The 21,071-nt window shown below is 36.7% G+C and overlaps 1 protein-coding gene and 1 long non-coding RNA gene across 2 annotated transcripts in view; one reads left to right on the top strand and one right to left on the bottom strand.

Moving 5' to 3' along the window:
• The window catches only part of LOC117329105 (teneurin-m-like), a 191,503-nt gene that overhangs the window by 167,181 nt on the left and 3,251 nt on the right, over positions 1–21,071 (bottom strand). Inside the window, 1 exon segment of the mRNA XM_033886835.1 lies at positions 19,333–19,464. The gene's annotated coding sequence lies outside the window, so the exon portion shown is untranslated.
• Positions 8,676–10,260, top strand: LOC117329107. The gene is made up of 4 exons (XR_004533104.1): positions 8,676–8,815; positions 8,930–9,000; positions 9,567–9,733; positions 10,089–10,260. It is a non-coding gene; the product is annotated as an uncharacterized LOC117329107 (long non-coding RNA).

The raw sequence follows: 21,071 nt of genomic DNA, 5'->3' as shown, positions 1-21,071 counted from the left end.
AACTGCCTAAAACTTGATTCTCATTTAATTAGCGTTAGTGCAATCGTTATAATTGTCTCTGCCTGGGGGCCACCTCCAGATCTAACCACCTGGACTTAATCACCTTCCGGCAAGCCTAATATCTATCTCAATATTTTGTCCTCGTCTAATTAAATTTAAGTATATTTTTGGCGATGTAATTTAGATACAGATTTTAATGCTAGTTAATGTGAAGCTGTACAATTCAGCCCTACAGACAACTGGTATACATTTCTATTGCCATCTTTTCAGTTTAGTCAGGAATTTATATTGGTGGCACTCTAATTAAAATCTAACATGGAAATATTTTTTTGTATTTACTGTATTTTTTTTATTCTTGCATATGAGAAACTATAAAGATCACCATAAGTCAGTCACACCTTATCTTAATTAGCTAACTCATTTGAGAAGCCTAACTTTGTATCATCTTATAACTACTAGATCTCCATTAAAGATTTGTTTGTTGTGGTAGTGCTTATCTCGACCACTGGTAATTTACATCCAGCAGCATAATGCTATCAATTTGAAAAATAAATTGCACAATATCTAGATTGTTGAAGAGAGTGTACATCCCTTGATACTTTGCAAAATCATGGCCATATGACATAGTGTGACCTTGACCTTTAACAAGTCTATAACTGCTATATGACATTGTGTAAACCTTGACCTTTAACGTGTTTATAATTGTTATACGACATTGTGTAACCTTGACCTTTAACAAGTCTATAACTGCTATATGACAGTGGGTGACCTTGACCTTTGACAAGTCTACAATTGTTATATAATATATTGTGTAACCTTGACCTTTAACATGTCTACTATTGTTATACGACGTATTGTGTAACCTTGACCTTTAACAAGTCTATAATTGCTATATGACAGTGTGTAACCTTGACCTTTAACAAGTCTACAATTGTTATACAACATATTGTGTAACCTTGACCTTTAACATAACATAATTGCTATATGACAGTGTGTAACCTTGACCTTTAACATAACATAATTGCTATATGACAGTGTGTAACCTTGACCTTTACCATAACATAATTGCTATATGACATCCTGTGTAACCATTAACTTTAAAGAGTCTAATCATGTCCTCTTGAGATATATGAGCATTGATATGTGTAACTATGGAAGTGACATTTGACCTGTATGACCTCTGAGATGAATGACTCTGAATTGTAATATATCTTAAGTTAGAGTAACCAAATAGAGAAATGAAATACACTAATCAATGACATTTACCACACAAGACTCACTTGACACAGAACACAGAATGACGTACATGACATTACATGCGATATTGTTAAAACGGACTATTCAATGTGTCTAACCCAGCTACATGGAATCCCATTAGGTGTAGAGTTTCATTGCCTGCCTTATTTCATACTTGATCTTGCCTTGTTCTATTTACTGCTGATGACAATCTGCGAGGAGAAATGGTGATCTGCTGATTGTCAGCGTACCTCGCCAGCTAATCCTGCCTTATCAGTAGGCTAATGGGGTCTGTAGGTATCAAACCACAGTCTACCTGCAGGCTCCCTCACAAGCATGCACCTGTAATCAGCATTGATTTGCACCTTAATTGCCACCAACAACTTACCCAGCCTTCCTTGAAATTGAAATTATGTTGGAGACTAAATCTTAAACATCCTTGGCAGCGAAGTTTGAAATCAGGTTTAACCGAGGAATCATCTGGCCTTATGCTGTAACACAAATTAGGTACATCACTACCACCAAGAAAAACACACTGCCACAAAATCTCATCGATGGAGTTGAGCATGCTACCATCTCCTTGCTGAAGGTGATCCAGGGACTGAATACAGGAATATAAATAATAAATCGATCAACAATTGGATCGAAATAATTACAGGTCTCCTCCCATCGTAATTGCTGGGTTTTGAATTGTTCTCAGATCCTGTAAATACAGCTACAACACTGGACAGAAGCCAAAGGTTAGAATCAGGCATAACAATGGTGTAGTCACGTGTGTCTAATTTGTCCATCAGTTCATGTTGGGAGCTGGACAATGGTCATTTTGTAGATAAAGCTAATTCACTTAGATCAACCCAAATTGAGGCTGCCCAAGGGAAGTGTGGATTTGTCACTATGTACAATATCAAAAGTCTCAATCAGTATGACACTTTAATGTTAGGATTAGAGGAAACTTCTTCAGTGTAAATTTTCTGATTTAGGAGGAGCATACAAAACCTTTGACACCATTGGCTCATTAAACGTAAATATGCTGTATGGACATTGCCTTTGTCCCATAATTTCTATAGAAAATTGTGTTATGGTATTTGGCCAAATGGGCATTTGGAGTATGACCATGATCACTGGAAGTGTTGTGTATCTTAATGGATATGGATGGCCAGTGGTCCTATGACCCTAAGCCATATTTAAATGGTCGATTGAATGACAAGATAGGGATGATCTGTCCCTATTATCACAATCTTTCTAAGGTCAAAGAAGGAATTATCAACTCAAATGTATTAACACTTGTAAGGATTGTCTGGGATCTTTAACAGATATATATAAAACCAATTTGTTTAACAATGAAATATTTTATTGATCCTTGAGATCTGCTCTTTACTGCCCTGACAATGAGAATTTTAGTATAAAATGTATTAAGTTAGAAGGAAGAACAGTTCAACAGTTTCAATAATATACAACGCTGCCATTATGTATGTAAATATTGGCATTACTTTCCTGTGAAGCCTTTCCAGTGCTACAACAATGGGGAAAGCCTAGTGCTGGTCAAATCCAATTATGGTTGTTATCCAATTAGGCATAAGCATTACTGCCTAGGTCGGATGAGGTGACAGGTGGTACTGGGTCATTTAAGGTTACGGAGTGATGCTGTTATTGTACAACTGTGTGCCGTCCCTGTATATGGACATATCGGGCAACCTCTCTACCAGGAATTTTCCAATATCCATTGATTTTATGATCAGAGCATGGGCTCACAGCATACAGCTTGTCAATCTACTCATTGACAGGTCTGGGTGCAAACCACAAGTCTGGCGATAGCAAGCCGTCCACCTACGTAGGCTTCCTGGGCTCATTACCAATATCAACTATACTACATAAATAGGCTCTGCATTAACTAATGAAATAACTTCTGCCAGCTCTGAAATCGACGTGCTTACCAAGCACACCTCTTCCAGTAAACTAGCGCTGCGGGTGAAAGGATTCCGCTGATGGCTTATAGCAGTGCTCACAATGTGACACAAGTGGTTCCCCAATTGGCAAGATGGGAGAGAGTTAGAGGGTGGCAAACACAGAGGTGGCACAGAGAGGTGGCACACAGAGGCGGCCACAATCATAAGGCAGCCACAATCACGAGGCGGCACTGCATGAGTGTGGTCTCTGTGCATCTATAGAAAGCCCAACCCCAAATGCCTGAGCCAGGTCATTGTGCTGCCGGAAATTGCATTATACTCACAGCCAGGATCTAGGTTAGCATTGAGCAACATCGTACAAAATGGACAATAGTAGACTTGAATAGACATCTACAGTATCTTAATACTACCAATTAGGAAAATACGACGCTGGCGAAGACAACAATAGGCTGAGCGAGCCCCCCAAAACATACACTCACACGTCACAATATAACTGCACTTTTAACCAATTTCTATCCTCACTTATTTGTTTTTATTCATTTCACGATAGAAAACGTTGAGCCAACAGTCATTAAAGTTTCTCTATGGAAACAAACAGCGGTAGAAAAAGTGGTTCATGGACACATGATGTGTGTACTCTTAACAGCGCGTTTTCTCTGGATGCAGGTTAAAATAAGCATGTGTACACAGGAAAAGATATAGGTTAACAAACTTTAATTTTAAAATCTGATTTTCAACATTCTAAATGGACTCTGTAACAGTTGAATCATCTAATATATGTGAAACCAACGCAGTGAAATTTAAATACTGATGTCTATAATACTATACCTGAACTATATTTATTTGATTTTTTTTTACTTTCAAAATCTAATTAAACAAAATAACTGCTTAGTCTTTAATTAATTAACTCTGATCAGTCATTTTTTATGTAGGTCATCCCGGGCCCTTCAAACTTGCAATACAAACATCAGTGAAGTTATACATATGCATATGTGTTTTCGCAATATTTCCAAAATATGATATTTAAAAACCTATTTCACACTTCTGAGTAGATATGGTTTTCTTACATTAAGATATTTTGACAGGGTGATGCACATACAAAATTTGCCCACATTTTATTATCAGCATCACCAGATGTGGAATCAATTTCACATTCATTTAACTAATAGATGTCAACAATGGAGGCTGATATGCCAAATGTCCCCTCCCTATTATCCCAAGCATGAGGGTGGTTTTATACAAAGTGCCATGCCAATCAGGTCTAATGAATTGAACAAACAGAGCACTACATCTGACAATAGTATTGAAAATGTCGGCTCTTCACTAAACAGTAAAACCACACGTGGGGGGATGTCGAGGAAGAAGTTGCAGTGAAGTTTTTTGTTTTTGTGGTAGGGGAAGTCAGGGTTGGGGCAGAAGTCAGGGTTTTGGTGTTGGAGGCAGAGGTCAATGTTTGGGAGTTGGGCATTGGGAGAGGGACAGAAGTCAGGGGTTGGAAGTGTGGGGGCAGAAGTCAGGGGTTGGAAGTGTGGGGGCAGAAGTCAGGGGTTTGGTGTTGGTATTGGGGGCAGAAGTCAGGGGTTTGGTGTTGGTATTGGGGGCAGAAGTCAGGGGTTTGGTGTTGGTATTGGGGGCAGAAGTCAGGGGTTTGGTGTTGGGGTAGAAGTGAATGCTTTGGTTTGGTGTTGGCATACAGAAGTCAGGGGTTTGGTGTTGGGGGCAGAAGTGAATGCTTTGGTTTGGTGTTGGCATACAGAAGTCAGAGGTTTGGTGTTGGGGGCAGAAGTGAATGCTTTGGTTTGGTGTTGGCATACAGAAGTCAGGGGTTTGGTGTTGGGGGCAGAAGTGAATGCTTTGGTTTGGTGTTGGCATACAGAAGTCAGGGGTTTGGTGGTTTGGTGTTGGAGGCGGAAGTCAAGGGTTTAGTGTCGGGTGTTGGGTTTGGGGGGGGGGGGGGGGGGGGGGGGGGGGGAGCAGAAGTTAGTGGTTTGGCATTGGTGTCGGGGGCAGTAAATGGTTTGGTTTGGTGTTGGTGTTGGTGTTGGTGTTGGTGGAGTACAGAATGCAGGGGTTTGGTGTTGGTGGAGTACAGAATGCAGGGTTTGGTGTTGGTGGAGTACAGAATGCAGGGGTTTGGTGTTGGGGGCAGAATTAAATCATGGTTTGGGTGGGGGTGGGGGGGCATTCAATCAATGTCAAATCATAAAATGTTTTCTCAAACTTTAAATAATCTTTCCATCTTATAACTTCACTAATGATTTTCTTTGATTCTGAGGTCATTCACTGGTATATACAAATTTATTGGAATCTCTTTATACAAGCATAAAATAATCAGTACCAGTATTTAAAACAGCTTTAAAGTATGAAGAAGACAATTTATGTTCTCTCTAAAGTTACACTTGAAGTTTTTTGTTAAATACTAGTTTCTAAGAGATTCCTGACAGATACAGGTGTATGCGTGCCAGATCATTAACAATTATAGTGTCTAAAACGTTAATATAAAGAGCCCTATACAGAGTTTTTAATCAAATAGTTCCATCTTTATTGCTTGCTAAATATACTTCACACATGCATGCAATATAGGTCTATATAGAAATGCATTAAATCAATCGTAAAGCAAACAAAAACTTCACCGTTGTTTGTCCATGTCAGAAGTAATTGTTTTACTGATGTATCTAAAGTCATCCCATCACTTTAACATACCAATTTAAAATATTTGGCAAGTTGTTAAAATTCTATACCTATAAGACTTTTTACCTACAAGCATCTATCCTTGTTAAATATCTCTGATGTACCTAGGCCTGTAACTGATCAGAAACAAAAATAATATGAGCTGTTATCTTAATTGCAAATATCTGATATTTTATGACACAGAAATGATATAAATATATAATTAATAATTATATTTATACTTTTTAAATATATAGCCCTGAGTTTTTGAAAGACTACAAAAGGTTTCAACAGTTTCAAAAATCTTACTTTCTTTATCAATATATAACATGAGTTACTGTGACCATGCCTGGGTCCTAAGTAGAAATCTCTATACTGACAGCGTGACCTGCTCGGGGCTAGTCAATATTTTACCATAGCGTGGCCCATACTAAAACGCTAACACTAACGGAAGGGGAAGGCCCGTGAGGCCCGTGTGCTCTAATGAGCTATCAAAATAACAAACATAGAATACCATTTGACAATGGAAATTCCAATATCCAAAACCAATACACTCTAAATGGAGTCGAAATTCTTACCTTTATATCAATATTGGCATACTTCTGTTGGTCAGTTGGCTGTGGTGTCCTGTAGAGCTGACCTAGCTTTGACCAGCAGACTACCCTTATCAATTTGCAGCATGGACTGCAATGCAGCATATGCTGCAATCATGCTGCTTTTATGCTGGCATCATGCTGCTAGTTTCACAGCATGATTGCAGCATGTGCTGCATAGCAGCATGGTACCATGCTTCTGTACAGCATGTACTGCAACCATGCTTTAAAAATTGAGGTAATTGAATATCTGAACTCTATCATGCTGCAATCATGCTTTGTCGACTTAGTTAATTTATCATATGCACTGTATCATGCTGCAACCATGCTGCAATAACTTTGCCAGTTTGGATATCAAATCATATCATGCTGCAATCATGCTGTGTGGACTTAGTAAATTTATCATATGAATTGTATCATGCTGCAACCATGCTGCAATAACTTTGTCATTTTAGACAGGATATGTACCATGCTGCAACCATGCTGCAATAACTTTGCCAGATTGGATATCGAATTATATCATGCTGCAATCATGCTGTGTGGACTTAGTAAATTTATCATATGAAATGCATCATGCTGCAACCATGCTGCAATAACTTTGGCATTTTAGATAGGATCTGTACCATGCTGCAACCATGCTGTATTAACTTTGCCATTTTAGATACAAACTGTACCATGCTGCAATTATGCTGTATTAACTTAGTTAATTTAATGAACTGCACCATTCTTTCATGTATTAACATGAATTGTTTAAGTTGAAATGTGTATATGCTTGGCCATTCTGCATTAGCTTAAAAGGGCATTCCTTTGTTCGGACATCACAAAATTTCTGTGGGTGAAATGTAGGTCCAAGCGAGGATCCAAAATCTAGGACCAAATTTCCCAGGTACCAAGATTAACCTAAACAATTATTAATTAATAAAATAAGATACAGAAAATTAACAAAAGTTGGTATTAGATATTTTAGTATCTTTTTTTTTAATTTTAAATAAAATATAGAAAATTTCCAGGTATCAATGGTGATAACAAAATAATTTTTAATAACATGTTTGTGTTGCAGCATTTCCTTTTTATACTTGATCAGTACCACACATATTTATTTAAAATTCAATAACAATTATTTAAATTAAGTATTTCGTTTATAAGTATGTTCTTTGTTAGTATAACGGTTCACAGCTTTTAAATGTGATATTTTGTCAGCTTTCACTTGTAGTTCTATCTCAGAAGGAATTAACTTAAACATTGATGAATGTTGCAAGTTAGTACATTCGTGTGACGACTTAAAACTCATCCCTATAAAAATTTCACTCAAATTTTCAGAGTTTAGATCGTTTTTTGAAGAACCAGTATATTGACTTTTGCTTCGATTATACACTTTTTATCGGAGATAGAATCAGTCACTTTATCCAAACACTGACATAAACCAAGACGTTGCCATTTACCATGCACCAGCTTACTACCAGGTAGCCACACATGTAACATGTTCGCCAAAACAAAATCGGGGTCACTCTACCAACAGTTACACATGTGCTTGGAATATCGCTTTTAATTCAATCAAATAAGATTAAAATCACCTGCTCTTTGTCTTTGTATCGCATACTTTCTGGATATATGCGGTGTTAAGATTACATCTGATAATAGCATACGAAATCACGTCGTGTTTGACACAACATTCATCGCTATAAACTCCAATAAACATGTGTCGAACTTATGTTGTCACTCGGACGCTTCCTTGTAAAACGTATATTGAAGTTAAGCGCTGTGATGATCTCGACCTCGACATGAGTTTACTAACAACAGACGATATTCCCGTACTTTAATCTGAATTATTTGAAATCGTGAACATAAAAAGAAAACGTGCATTGGTCGGTTCCTCGTCTGAAAATACATCCATATTAAACAATAGGCGTATGACAGACGAGGCCAGAACCTCTGGTCAGATTACATGTTTATCGTTCGGTTCACCTATGACCTCGTTTGTTTACCTTGCTCCCGAGATGTGACGAGAGTGCTCCTCGAGCTCGTGCGATCTAAATGTGCACGATGCAAGTATTAAATACTTTAATATTTATCTTAAAAGTATGACACAATAGAAGTTTATGATTTAGAATAAAAAACACGCACAAGTAAAAATTAATCGTGTTAATCTCTGGCAGTAAAATATTTATCCCATGATGCAACACACACGAGTTTAGCGGGAAGTCTGATAGCCATGTTTGAATTCACCGGATGTTTATTTCCAGAAGAAAAGTATAAACAAACACGACGATAGCCAAAAAACGAATTTTGTTTCCAGTCTTACTGAAGAAGATCGACTTACTTCAAGTTACCGACGAATGAATATCAGCTTTCTCGTTGTTTTTGACGACCGATGCATATTTTTACCGACAAACATCGTTACGAGACAGGGTAAGTTTTAATTATATAATCTTCTTCACGTTCTGACATCGTTTCACATTATACGACGATGAATTTGATATAGATCTATTCATATCAATAATACCTAATAATTTATTATTTCAGGGTTTTGATGATTAATTTATCACAGATTACACGGCCGAAGGAAACGCAGTACCGATCCATGTGTTACAATCGTAAGTTTTCAATTTTATTTATTTATTATTAACGATCTTCGGCCCGACTTAAATTGCATTTTTCCCCCACTCACACAACCCTTGTTATGATTATGACGTACATACGTATTCACAAACAATGGTGAGGGAAATTTGTGTTTTGGATAATGAAACCTTTCGTGAAAGATCTTTACCTCCACATTCTTTTGAGGATCGATGTTTGCAGATTATTGCATCAAATTGAAACGATTAAATGAAATAGGTGAATTAAGATGAATTATAAGTAAGTAACATTGTTTTATGTATAGTATATTGCAGTTTCACATTGATATGAACTGATGGAGAATTCGGGAGTAGCTTGATTTAATTAATAATTAAGTCATCCTGGCAAGTTTTATTTTGTAGCTTTGTGTGGCTGGCTTAAATTTTCTTGATAAAAAGGCTTCCAAAGCAAACATAATGAAAATGATAGCAAAGTGATCATGAAAAGTACATAAGTTAAATACATACATTATCTTCAAAAACTTGACAATTATTCTAATTTTGAAATAAAAGAATATTCTAAAAGTCTTTCTTTCTTCCAACAGAGACTGAGTCTTCATGCAGTACATTCTGGAATGAGGAACACTGCATGCATTAATTGTGGTCCAAATTGATGGCATTGACTTAACACAAAGCAGAAAGGAATGAAGAGAAATGAAGAAGTTTATGTTTCACATTAATTAAGATTATTCGAGATATGTTATCTGTCGAGGTATACAACATTTCCTTTCATAATAAAAGTGTAAACATTAATATATATACCCAAAAAAATTATGTATATAATCTAAAAATCCTTGTTAGTTATTTGTTGTACTAGCAAAAAATATAATATAGTCGTCTCAAGCTTGGTTGTATTGAAATCCCCGGGGACAGTGACAGAGATATATCACTACAGTACGTGCTACATCAAACAACACACCATTGTTCAAATTGTCAATCAACATTTCATTTAGTCAGTATTTAGAATTGATTCCAAAATTATGATAATCTTTTCACAGTTTATTAGAAATAGGGTTAAATTCGAAAGAAGAAGTCATTGACTGTTGCTTGTTTTTGTTTATTTTAAGTTTACGGACACACATGAAAACAGTTTCCAGTACATCTGGGCTACTTCGAGGAAACTACGTATACTGTCTGAAATCAGTCTTGTGCGTCGGTGACAAAATGTATACATATCCTACTATAACTCTGCTGGAAAATATTATTTTGTACTATTTTCCTACTATTTTAGAAAAAAAACACAGAATTATAAATACATACTGTAGTATGTACTGACATTGAACTTGTATATCTTGTTGACTATTTTTGTTGAAACAAACCACTTCTAGCTAGGATGAATTGATATTAGTTGTATTTGAAAATTGTACTAGAAAAAGATAGCTGTGTTGTGTATGTGATGGAAGTTTTGAGAAAAAGAATATAAGAGGCAAATAAAATAAGTACCATGGGTAAATTAGAATTAAAATTTGTTTTGTCACATTCTCATTTCATTGATAAGTTTTAAATGTTTGAACTAGAAAAAACAGCCTGTATGAAAAGTTTTATACCATGTTAATTACCAAATAAAATGTAATACAAAAGTATTCTTCAAGTTTTTATTGCATGATTTTCATTGATTTTGTAAACCATGCTGCCATGAAGCATGATTGAAGCATGATCCCAGCATAATTTGCATAATTGAAACATGCTGGGATCATGCTGCAGACCATGCTGGGATCATGCTGCAGACCATGCTGGCATCATGCTGCAAACCATGCTGGCATCATGCTGCAGACCATGCTGGCATCATGCTGCAGACCATGCTGGGATCATGCTGCAGACCATGCTGGGATCATGCTTCACAGACCATGCTGGGATCATGCTGCGGCCATGCTTCCTTAAAGCATAAATGCAGCATGATCCCAGCATAATTTGCATAATTGAAACATGCTGCAATCATGCTTTAACTAGTAAGAATATATAGTGAGGTAAATTAGGCACCATGCTGCAGTCATGCTTCATTCATGCTGCAATTCCATGCTGCATTCATACTGCATCTATGCTGTGATCATGCTGCAAATTCATAAGGGTAGTTTTTGTACAGTATGGTTTTACAGTTTAATACAAATCCAGCACCCAGTTGTCACTCCTATTGTAGCACAGATATAGTAAGTTATATGGGGTAGATTTCTCATTACTTCCCCATGGAGCATCGCCACAGGAACATATAGACCATACACTGGCCTGGATTTTATGGGTTTCATGAAAGATAATCACATCCTGAAAAACTGCTATAACAAATCGTAAAACAACGCTCTCACTCAAGTGGAACTCCTATATATCATCAGTATTGATGGAAATCACATTAAAATCCAGTCACAAAAAAATCAGCTTTTAGACTGAATCTATTGGTCTGAGGTAGATTTTTCTGTGTATGTGTGTATACATGAGTAATCCCTGCAGGCTGCTGCACTAGTACACACACATGTGGAAGAGTTAACAACCTGTACAGGTGTCAGAGTTTATCTGAGGCCGTGATGGATGGTGGACATGTCAGAATAAGGACATCCGCCAATAACATCTCTGATTATCTCACAGATCTCTCCAACAGATACCTCACTGGTCAAGTAGGACCATGTGTGGTCAGTCTGACAGATTATCACACTTACCTGTAATCACTAGAATTAGAGTGTCCTGAAAAGGTCAGTAATCCCAGCTGAAACTTCTTAGGAAACCACTGAAGGGATTAGACTGACAAAAATCACAGTGGGGTTACCATAATGCAAAATGGCATGGTCACACATCTCCATGTCCTATAAGAGAATTATTTACAGAATAGAACATGCCTTTTGTACTTGATTTCTGTGGGTAAGATGTGTCTTTTGTGTTTTAACAGTTCTCTAACAAAGTTACATACTTAAGAACACTTAAATGGCTCTATAGTTAGAAACACTGTATCACACCTCCCAAATCCTTCAATTATAGATAGCTAAAAGGGCCAGTAATCCTATGGAAGTTTTCACAATGACCATCTGATTCCCTGGGGGGCTCTGCAGCTCCATACTGAGTTCATGTAGCACCCAAGTGTTAGTATGACCCCAATGAACTGGTCTACCATTGATGCATGCATATAGTGCCATAATTTGGTGTGTGTGTGTGTTCCCAGCTCCCTATATGTCTTATTACTTCATGTACTAGCTAGGGAAACTCATTAGTCCTTAGGGAGCCAACACACCATATCCTGTCTCTTGGAGTTTCCTGTATATATATTGGATGGAGCCTTACATACCCCCAAGAATATCCCTATTTCCTTATCATTGTCATTCACTTTCCCAACTAACAATGACCCCATTCAAAACCCTACAAAATACCCCAGATCCCTTGGGGCCTAGGACATCCTGGTCTTCCTGAAGTTTTAACTATTGTTGGATGAGCCAGACAGTCTTGTATTCAAAGGGGCTGATTTAGTCCCTGTTAAGTAAGACTGTAGACTAAAGCCTATCTTCCTGTTACTGAAGATTTAGCCCCCCCCCCCCCCCCTTAAGACTGTAGACTAAAGCCTATCTTCCTGTTACTGAAGATTTAGCCCCCCCCCCCTCCCTTAGACTGTAGACTACAGCCCATCTCCCTGGTAACTGAAGATTTAGCCCCCCCCCCCCCTTAAGACTGTAGACTACAGCCCATCTCCCTGGTAACTGGAGATGTAGCCCCAGTTATACTGTATTAGAGAGCAGTACAACTCCCTGGTAACTGGAGATTTAGCCCCAGTTATACTGTATTAGAGAGCAGTACAACTCCCTGGTAACTGGAGATATAGCCCCAGTTATACTGTATTAGAGAGCAGTACAACTCCCTGGTAACTGAAGATTTAGCCCCAGTTATACTGTATTAGAGAGCAGTACAACTCCCTGGTAACTGAAGATTAAGCCCCAGTTATACTGTATTAGAGAGCAGTACAACTCCCTGGTAACTGGAGATATAGCCCCAGTTATACTGTATTAGAGAGCAGTACAACTCCCTGGTAACTGGAGATATAGCCCCAGTTATACTGTATTAGAGAGCAGTACAACTCCCTGGTAACTGGAGATATAGCCCCAGTTATACTGTATTAGAGAGCAGTACAACTCCCTGGTAACTGAAGATTTAGCCCCAGTTATACTGTATTAGAGAGCAGTACAACTCCCTGGTAACTGGAGATATAGCCCCAGTTATACTGTATTAGAGAGCAGTACAACTCCCTGGTAACTGAAGATTAAGCCCCAGTTATACTGTATTAGAGAGCAGTACAACTCCCTGGTAACTGGAGATATAGCCCCAGTTATACTGTATTAGAGAGCAGTACAACTCCCTGGTAACTGAAGATTTAGCCCCAGTTATACTGTATTAGAGAGCAGTACAACTCCCTGGTAACTGGAGATATAGCCCCAGTTATACTGTATTAGAGAGCAGTACAACTCCCTGGTAACTGAAGATTAGCCCCAGTTATACTGTATTAGAGAGCAGTACAACTCCCTGGTAACTGGAGATATAGCCCCAGTTATACTGTATTAGAGAGCAGTACAACTCCCTGGTAACTGAAGATTTAGCCCCAGTTATACTGTATTAGAGAGCAGTACAACTCCCTGGTAACTGAAGATTTAGCCCCAGTTATACTGTATTAGAGAGCAGTACAACTCCCTGGTAACTGAAGATATAGCCCCAGTTATACTGTATTAGAGAGCAGTACAACTCCCTGGTAACTGAAGATTAAGCCCCAGTTATACTGTATTAGAGAGCAGTACAACTCCCTGGTAACTGGAGATATAGCCCCAGTTATACTGTATTAGAGAGCAGTACAACTCCCTGGTAACTGAAGATTTAGCCCCAGTTATACTGTATTAGAGAGCAGTACAACTCCCTGGTAACTGGAGATATATAGCCCCAGTTATACTGTATTAGAGAGCAGTACATCTCCCTACTACTTGGGAGACCAGATTTTATCATCACACTAATTCTTTCTCAATAGTCCATAATGGCCTCAACAATTTTGGCCTTTTGACATTTTAGTTTGAGGGTATGAACATGGACAAGCCAAGCAATTCTTATACAAGATTATCCAAATACCTATAATCATTTCACCTGGTAAAGCTTCAATCCATTTTAGGAGTAATAGGTCTTCAATTAAAGATTCGCTTTCATCCAATTTTCTGAATGTTCTCTGGCCTATCAATTAGGGTGGAAGATAACTTAATCATCTGTACTGAGTAGGGGTTCTGAGGTCTAACAGAGTCAAGCAAAAAATCTATTATCAGTTTGAGTTTAAACGTCTAATCCATCACACAAGACTCAGGATGACATTGTCGAAATCCATTCCCTTTCAATCGCTCTGATATTTTGAGACAATCTCAGCTATTGTGACAGTAGAAAAATTCTAAGAATGTGGTAACTTAAAAGGCTTTAAAGATGAATTGTTTAATTAGGAAACAATCACTTTCATCACCAACAACAAAATAAACCAATGTATATGTCTTCAGACAGGAAATGTGGAAGAAATTTCTTTAAAACTCAATCTAGTTCTACAGGTACATTTGGTTTGTTGGCAATAAAAAAGTGTTAAACCAACGAGAGTTAACAAATAGGAACAAATTACATGTCTCTATGTATTTAATAACACAAGAGAAATTTAAATATGTGGTTTATATTAAACAGCTCTAAGGCCTCCACACTTGAGTTTTCTGACAGTCACTTTGGATATAAATTTCTAAATCATGTAAACAAAACCACCCATCAGGAAACGTGTGAAAAACCTTTTAAAGTGGATACATATTTGAGATGAGAACTGTCTGGGAAACACATGTGGTCAATGACACAGGGGTCCAACATATCTATGTTTATACTGACATAGGGATTTGAGATGAGAACTGTCTAGGAAACACATGTGGTCAATGACACAGGGGCCTAACATATCTGTGTTTATACTGACATAGGGACCTGCCACCTCTATATTTACAAACATTAACACAAACAAATAGAGAACAGAACACCCTAGCACTTGACCCCAGCTGATACTGAAGGGAAACTGACACTTGGGGATGTTGATTACAAACACATGTACATTTCAACCTGTACATTCCAACCTGGTTCATTTCAAAGTAACAGTTGAACTTATCTGACCTGAGATATCCATAAAGAATATATAACATTTTGTACTTTTAAATGGAAGGCATATCTGGAGGGTGGAGGGGGCACAGGGTAGGGGCATGGTGCATTGTGGAGGGTGGAGGGGGCACAGGGTAGGGGCATGGTGGAGGGTGGAGGGGGCCCAGGGTAGGGGCATGGTGGAGGGTGGAGGGGGCAAGGTAGGGGCATGGTGCATTGTGGAGGGGGCAAGGTAGGGGCATGGTCAGCATATATAGAATATAGAATAGGGCAGGGCAGGCACTTTTACACACTTTACACACATGTTCATAACTTTGTTCAAGGGCCTCATTGACAGAACACACAAATGTATGCATTATTAAATTTGATCTCTTCGAAAGCCACATGGTCTTGTACAGAATATGTAAGAAAGATATTTTTAAAAGCATTGCAAACTTTATGAAATGATTTAATACCCATGGCATCTGGAATAAATACTAAAAGCATGCATTTTCTGTTTTTTTTTTCTTTGCATAAGAATATATTTAGGATGAAATATCAGTTTACAATCAGATGAAACATATATTCTGTGATTGTAATATTTTTATACTTTTACCAGAAAAAAACAAACAAGAAAAAACAGAATATTTGTACACAGCCCTATCCCATATCCATCATACTTTTATAAAACATTACCAAGGCAATTTACTTACAAAATTACGCCATTATTTGTTCCCTTGTAAATGAGACGATAATTTTATAATGCGTGGTTTATCATATACTAAAACAGCTCATAAATGTCGGATTTCAGGTTATGTCTGAAGGACTCTGTAATTGTAGTACTTCAAGCCTCTTTTTCTTATCAATTCACAAGAGCAAATCACTCTAGATTTTAATATTACAAGATAGAATTCTTACAGGACTACAGGTATGTAGGATGCCTGATGGCCTCGGGATTAGATTCCAGGAAAACTCTGACAAGTAATGATAGGATTAGCCAGAGTCATATTAGCTTATCATATCTACTATCCTCTGGCTAATCCCAGCTTACTAGGGCACTTAGATTCCTTTTACTCCGATTTAGCTAAGATTGGAGCCTCGCTGATGATATGTAACTTGCATGTTGACAACCGGTTAATAAACATTGTTCTACCTTCACTTAGACTTGATCATCACATACCTATATTGTAGTTTTAACTTTACTTGAATGGCCTTTGTCTTAATTATGTATAGATCAACTTTAGACTGATCAGTGATAAAAGCCCTTCCTCCCCTATACCCACATCTTATGATTAGTCCTTGAATAATATTGTTTGCATGGCTGTACATTCATGGGCTAGGTCCCCTAGAATATTTATATAAGCTACAGTTAAATTTTCATTTTCTTTATTTGAAAATTAAAGCAAATAGATCTGGGTTGTCTATGTGTAATGATTGGGAAAGAAACAAGTCTGTTATCACCATTTCATCACTCCTGATATATATATATCAGGGATTATTTAACATCCATGAACATTTTGAGAAATAAATAATTTCAATTTACATTAAGTTTACATGAATTTAGCACAAATTTTACCCATCTCACTCACTTCCCCCAATTTATATAAAATGGTTTAACCTTTTCAGAAGAATAGTCTGGATAATTAGACAACTACTCAACTGACCCCTAATATTAACCCTATGTGAGCATTAAACTCTCAGTGACCATTTGACCAGTGGTCAGTCTAAAGCCACTTGCCCTCAGTGGGATGCTGGTGATGGTCACAATCACCTTTGTGGAGATTGGCTACTTACTATTCCCAGACTGACCAACAGAGCAAGGTCACTGGTGTTGATGACCATCTACAAAACATGTCTGACCATTAGAAGAAGCAGCAGGCAATCAACATTGAGGGAATGACCACTCAACACATATTACTTACTATAAATACCCCATGGGGAATCCCTACAAGACACCTCAACACATATTAACTAGCTATAAATATCCCATGGGGAATCCCAACAAGAGTTGTGACATTCTGCTTAACATTGTGGTAACCAAAATTACCAAATCTATCAGCTCTTTGGAGGTAGAACAATGTCTTCCAAATGTAAAAATACAGTACAGATGTTTCAGTCCCATTATGTCTACTACATCCACACAATGTCAAAATATCGTAAAACATATAGAAAATTACATTCAATCTCTTTGATAAACAACAGAAATCCCTCTTTTCAAATACAAAAAAAACAGCACTAAAATGATCAAACTTGTCCAAAATCTACATTCACGGGCAACAAATCAACTGTTAAATTTGTAAGCGTTATCTAAAAGTCTTCAATGAATCAACTTTTACCTCATTAAAAGATGATATATTTGAGAGTTTTCCAAAATAATAATCAAAATTGAATTTTCAGTATTTGCACATACTTATGAAATAATGAAAACAATTCCTGTGTTTCCAATTTGTATAAATCATTTCAATATTCTACTTTTTGTGAGGTTGTCTCAGATGGCCATGCTGATAAATACTCCATCAGAAATAAAATAATTTACACCCCGACTGCCTCATCATATCACCTTAGACTTAAATCCACTGGGCCCGAATTGTACATTATTTTGAGAACCTAAAGCCTAATCAATTACAACATTAGCTGTAATGACCAGGCTATGAATTTTAAATTGTCTATAAAATGATTCATTTTCATGCCTTACCTGTGTTTTACTGATTACAGGTGGGTTATCTTACCTGTTCATTGTGAATTCATCAAGTGGAAGGGTGAGAAGGGATCCCTTGGGAGGGAGAACAAAGGGGAGGACCCAGCCTTATCGTAATGAGTCACGGGGAAACACCAGAAACCTCCCGAGGTGATAGTACATCACTACGTAATTAGGACTTCATTCTGTATGATAACTTCAACATTACATTGTAATGGACTAATAAACTTTGCGACAATAAAGATTGTTTCTGAATTCAAATCTTTATCATGAAAAAAGTTATAAATTTGATATCATTGTAAAAGATATTCATTCCTGATGGAGAAAACTTGTGACCTTAAGTGTTTGTGGTGACATTCCTTGTAATAAAGTGTATCAACACATTTTTTAAAGTATGTATAAACATAAAAAAAATAAGATTGAGATTGTTTGGAAATCAACGTCATCCAATTCAGCACCAAAATGTATGTTCCTAGGTCACTAGTTGGTGACTTTTCTGAAAATCTAAACTCAATCGAAATGTACCTCAGAGTAAATAGGTCAAGCAGAGAAGTATCTGGTTAACCAATTAGCCTAATAGAATTAGATATTGGTAATACTAGAACTTTTACAACATTTATGCACGAGACATTGGATGTTATAAAAATTACCTTCCTATATCACAATCACGAAAGGTCTAGAAACTCACGCTGTCCGTCAAGGTATTTTTAGTTATTATGTCATTCACTTTTAAATGTCTAAAACAACTCTATTGAATTCTTATAATTTGTTAGCAAACCAAACAAACTAACATATTATGAGGTAAGATTACTGGGGATTTAATTTTGGACACTTGAAACTATTTACAGACTTATAAAAGTACATATTAACAAAACCTACAGTCACATCCAAGTTAAGATAAGATCTCGAAGTATACACTTTACACGCAAGTTTAGCATTCTATCATATGTAGAAATGGAGAAACCTTACTGACTCATTGAGTAACTCCACTATGACGCCACATTGTCTATTCTGTACATCTGTCTCGAGAACTTTATACAGATGCACAGACTTGTGTAAACTCACATAGCGATGAACAATATCATATTAAAAGTTTTAACTGGAAGTAATAAAAAAATTTAAAAAAAAATAAATAACATTGTTATTTTTTTAAAACAATCAAACTTACTATCAGCGTTAATGTTATTTGCTGTTAGGAGAAGACTTTCTCAAACTGCCTGCAGAGCTTGAAATTAATTTTTTTTCAAATTGCTGAAGCTATAATTGAGAAAATTTGGAGCTAAGGAAGAAAAACTTAAATTGGAAATATATCTTTATTTACAAAAGACAATGAAGTATAAAACAAAACAATTAAAGTTTCAACAACTGAACAAAAATGTGTGGGTTTTTTTAGTTAAAGATAATACAGAAACTCCTTTTAAGGAATACAGTCATAAAACTCAATGTTTGCCGATAACATAGTACAATATACAAGATAATATAAACATGGTGTCTGATGTAAGTAAGAGGTCACTTACCCGCAATCTTGAGTAGTGAAATGTATAATTTCCTTTGAATCCACAAATCTATATTTCCTCCGGTGAAATGTTGCCGATTTGACACGGCCGAGCGGTCACAAGTGATGTATAAAGTTAAGATCCTGTCGTACCCTACAATAGACAGGGGTAAACAATGTATCAAATATCAACCGTATGATTGTATCAGATAAACGACAGATGTAACAACATGAGGACACTTCCACTGATGATTTCCACTGTTTCACCAAGGATTTTCTACTGTTATCAAACACTTATAATACACACTGTTATCAACACTTATAAGACGCACGTTTAACGGGTAATGTAGGATCCTTTGTATCCTACATAAACTCTAACATCATTTCCATACAGTTGATTTCACATACCAGCAGAGAAAATAATAACATGCGTCCCAACAGATATCCAAATAATTTTCACTTACTCTCAGCTTTAAATATCTTCCAAATAATCCAAAAGAGAAACACTATTTTTTTTTTTTTGTAAACTTGTGTACAGTTCTGTAAACTAGGTCCACATGGTCGTTCCTCTACTACAACTGATCCGGGTGACAGACGACCTGTATCAGTGTCAATACACCTCACATTTCAGGGGAGTTTCCGCACTACAAATATTTACAGCTAGTCATCAATAGGCCTATACACTCATGCTCCGCCCACCAAACTAATGTCCGACAGCTGTATTCACGCAGGAGTGATCCCCCCTGATACAACACCACAGCAGTAGTGATGCCAATTTTTTGATTTACATAATACAGAAAGATGCTGGCAGGCATCTACACTCTGTTACATTTCTTTTTTAAATTCAGAAAAAAACTTGATAAAAATAAAACACAGCAGCGTTTCCCACAACTCTTTTTTGTAACAATATTTTGTCCTGTGTAAATATTATTTCTGGTCCAGGAATTTAGAGATATGGTGCTGATGGGATGTTATTTGTTATTAATTTGTCGTTCAAAACAATACATTTTAAAAATATGCTTTCTTCTTTATTTGATACTATAACATATTCATGTCTAAAGTTACTTAATATAATTTCAATATCTATATTATATATCCTGTTTTTACAAGCTTTTTAAACACTTACATATATTTCAAGAGTCAAACATGTTTTAACAAGATACTATATCTTCTGGAAGTTTTCCTGTACAAGCTGGTAAGATGTCTACAAAGGCAGACGGCATTTCAGCATGTAATTAGGTATCCTACATCGAGGATAGCTGTGGATGCTATATCTAGAGAACTCCAGAGATTTTGGATGTAGATACAACAACTATTAAATGAGGCAATGTCATGCCACATAATGTAACGATACAAAAAACATTCAAAGTAGTAACATTTTAATGTACATACAAAATGGAAATGCTATCAAGATAATATTTCAGGCCGTCCATCTACACAAACATCTCGTACATCTAGCTACACAAACATCAATAGAAATAACAACCGTGTAAAATATCATCAATCATTCCTTACCACACCATAAACTTTACTTTTTTAAGTAAATTTTGAAATGATGACATCTAAATTTTTGTATCATTTTTATAACCACAATGATTCAACAAAACCACAACATTTAATTGACACTCTCCTGCCTCTGTGTCCATCGTTAGGTTATGTATGGATATAGCCAGTAAAACAACTATATTGTTGCTCTATTAAGGAAAAGAAACAAGCTTATAACTTGCCTACCAAATGAAATATAATATTTAATGTCCTTTT

This window comes from Pecten maximus, chromosome 6 (genome assembly GCF_902652985.1).
Source record: "Pecten maximus chromosome 6, xPecMax1.1, whole genome shotgun sequence".
NCBI classification, from domain to species: Eukaryota; Metazoa; Mollusca; class Bivalvia; order Pectinida; family Pectinidae; genus Pecten; species Pecten maximus.
Note: the sequence above shows the minus strand (reverse complement) of the source record. Positions and strands in the feature narration are given on the sequence as shown.